Source organism: Poecilia reticulata, linkage group LG2, assembly GCF_000633615.1.
Source record: "Poecilia reticulata strain Guanapo linkage group LG2, Guppy_female_1.0+MT, whole genome shotgun sequence".
NCBI lineage: Eukaryota > Metazoa > Chordata > Actinopteri > Cyprinodontiformes > Poeciliidae > Poecilia > Poecilia reticulata.
The window spans coordinates 5,876,528-5,879,938 of record NC_024332.1 but is presented as its reverse complement, the minus strand read 5'-3'; the positions used below and the strand labels follow the sequence as shown (position 1 = coordinate 5,879,938).

The 3,411-nt window shown below is 39.3% G+C and overlaps 1 protein-coding gene across 2 annotated transcripts in view; it reads left to right on the top strand.

The window, feature by feature from the left end:
• Positions 1 to 3,411, top strand: part of LOC103474702 (histone deacetylase 4-like) — a 72,793-nt gene that overhangs the window by 11,501 nt on the left and 57,881 nt on the right. The window lies entirely within an intron of this gene.

Below are 3,411 nucleotides of genomic sequence, written 5' to 3'. Positions count from 1 at the left end.
GGGAAGTGAGGGGCGATGTTTATTATGCCGTTTGTTGCTGAGCTATTTATAGAGCAGGACAGAGCCGTGGGCTTTAGTGTAAAATACAGAGTGAAAACACTTCTCCGGAGCTATTCTGGCCGGGCTGCCGGCATGGAAAAGGTGTAAAACTGAGGTCCAGGCCCGGGTATTTTGTGTGAATGGTTCGGGATGGGCGGTGGTAATTCTCTGCATGCGTCAATCTTTTTTCTTTTTTGTGAATGGGGGCGTACGGACTGTTAAAGCTGTTAAAGCGACATCTGAGTTGTAGATTATGGTGGGTTTAAAAGCGCTGCTTTGCTCATGTTTCTGCAAATATTGTACAGAGGAAGTGGACTTTTTGTCCTTGTATGTCAGAGTTGTGTTTTGTGCTGGGAACGGGCTGAGTGTATGTGAGCCCCCTGTTTTTAGGGATGGGGTTACAGAAAGCTGTGTCATCTACTATCGGCCCACCGATGCATTTTCTTATGTGGCTGATTCCGGTTCCAAATTTCTGACGTTTTTAAACTGATATATAACATACATTTATTTGTTTTGAACCCATAAATTAACAGTTGAAGTTTAATAGATTTTAAAAAAGAGATACGCTTTTTTTTTTCTTTTTGATTAAGCAGCTTAGTTCTTATTTACATTGGTTCTGGCTTTTGCTACCTCCTGGTCATACCGTCATTTCGAACTCACGATGCAGACCTTTCGATTTTATCGTGAAAAAAGTTGTAAGTTGGTTCACTTGGTAACCTACAGAAGTCACTATAAAAATATTAAAAACCAGTAGTAGAGATTGAAAATACTGAATTGATTCAGCACTTGGTTGTTTCATACTATTTGTAACATAAGTCCTAACATTTTCTTTCTGCAAGAAAAGCTACTTTGCAAATAATTTTTCAAAATTCACTCTTTGTTTATGCTTCAAATTATTTCTAATCCTTAGCTTTGTCAGTCAGTGCAAGTACGTAAATGTGGCTACAAATGAATGTGTTTTATTTCCCATTTTTATGAATGTTTATCCACATAATTGACATCACGGTTGCAGGTGTGTGATACATGATGTACGACGAAATGAAAGATTCTTTGTTTGTATCTACAAAATAGCAATGTTTGTGTAGGAATGGGGGGTACGACGTATTGGAAAAAATACTCCAGAGCCTGGAGTATTTTTATTATGGTACTGCTGCTTTCTTATTCTTTGCCATTTTGTAGTGAAGCCACAGCCACGTAGCTTCATTGTTTATTTTATTTCATGCACAAAAAGGTTGCGTAAGAAATGGTGTGGTCTACTTACATGGTTGTGCCAGTCTTACAAAAGATTTACAGAAATGTTTGTTGGTTCTTCACAGTTTACTTTCAGGACACAAGGGATGACTCAAATAAATAATCTCTACTAGCAGGAGATGGGTAGCGTTACCTTGGTTTGATCATAACTGGTAATACGTCACAGATTCTGATGGTAAGGTCTAATTGCACAAGATTTCATGATCAATTATGTCCATATTATTTACAAAAAGGAAAAAGAAGATCACTTTCTTATATTAACAGTATATGCACCGATTTGGACCGACATCAGATATTAATATCGCTTTTATGTCCAGTAACTATTGAATTGTACCTTGTGCATGCACATTTTGAAAGTGTTCTGACTACAGTAATAGAGAACATTTTAAACAATTACTTTAATTAGTTTGAGATATTTCAGCTTCTGTGGTGATTTACCAAAACAAGCTACTACCAAAAACAAATAAACCTCTCGTTGTGTCCACACCTCTTCACATAAACTTTGACAGTAGATCATTTAAAGTAAAGTTGCTGTAATCTGTTGCGTGTTGCAAGTTGCATCTAGACTTTTTCTGTCAATATAAAACATCAGAACTTTTTAGGATTGACTTTTCTCTTCTTTTGAAAAGCAATCACTTGATAAAGTCTGATACGGTTATTTAGTTGTTTTTTTTAATTAATAAAAAGTGTTAAAACTTAGAGCAAAATGTGAAATGATTTGCCTGTTATTCACCCAAAAACTGCACTGTGGTCAAAATATAACTAAATGAGTGTTTGTTTGTTTGTTTGTTTGTTTACAAAAAGCAGTTTTATTATTGGATTTGGCATGGCTGCACAGGGTACAGGTCTGATTCTAAAAACCATTGTCACACTTGTAGTTGTTATTGTTTGAAGTTTTATTCGTATTTCATGTTTTTCACGCAAAATTACAGCTTCTCTGTAATATTAAGGAAATGTTCCACCTTCGCGCTGCTCCCCGTGAGTGCTTTTCCGTCATCGCCACACTTTAGGCCGCGGGGCATGTCTCCCCAGTTCTGTCACCCTGCATCAAGCCAACGCGTCTTGGGGGGACAATGGTCTCGGACGTTCGCGTTAATGCCACCCCTCCCTAGACAGATGAGATACCCTTGGAGAATGGTGTTGCAGCAAGCTTCTCCCTAAAACCCGGACCCTCCCCTTCCCGGCTCTGCCCCTTCATCACAAAGTGTGCATGCACTGTGCAGTGACCGACTTTTTTTTTTTTAGGCGGGGCGGGGGGACAATTTGTCCTGCGGCTGTACTGTCTGGCCCCTCTCGTCTTGAGACCAACCCCCAGCCTTTAATGCACGCACACACGCACACGCGTGTGCATCCGTCCTGCTTCGAACAGCCTCGGAGACCCTCTGCCAGGGAGTAAACATCCACGCCACCCCCTCCCCCCTCCCCTCTCCCACCTCCACACCAACCTCCCCCCAGGGCAGATCTACCCCTTCTATCTGTGGTGCTTCAGGGTTAACCACTGATTACATCTGACACTTAAGCTTTGGGCTCAAGGCATTCAGGTTACCCCCATCCCCGCTACCTCCCAAAGAACATTAAAGTACAAGTATTTATTATCAATAACAACAAAGCAAAACCCTTTCCAAAATAAAAAAAGTCACCTTTTGTGGATAATAGTTGCAATTTGGGTTATTTTGTACCCAAAGAAATTCTGGTGAACTGCATCTGTTTGACCAAAAAAAACTTCCTCAAACATATTTATAAGGAACTTTTTCTTGTGTGGCTTTCAACAACTGTTACTTACAAATACATCATTGTGGTGTCTTATAAGGACTTTTTATGAAGTATGAAATGTTGTGGTCAGAAAGAACTTTGTTCTTCTTCCTACCATGAATAAAACAGCAGGAATCTCCCCTTTTTCCTCACTCGGTCACCATTGCTTTTCCCAACTTTAAATAATTTACTTGGAGTCTCCTGCGCAGATTCATTAGCGCAAACTGGTAAAAATGAGGATCAGAACCCAAACCGGAGGACAGAAGGCGTAGCGTAAAACTTTATGTCTTAAAAATGTAAGCATACAGTTCCATCAACTGGATGGATTTAAAAACAAATATATATTGTTTTTAAAAACAAATGTATATA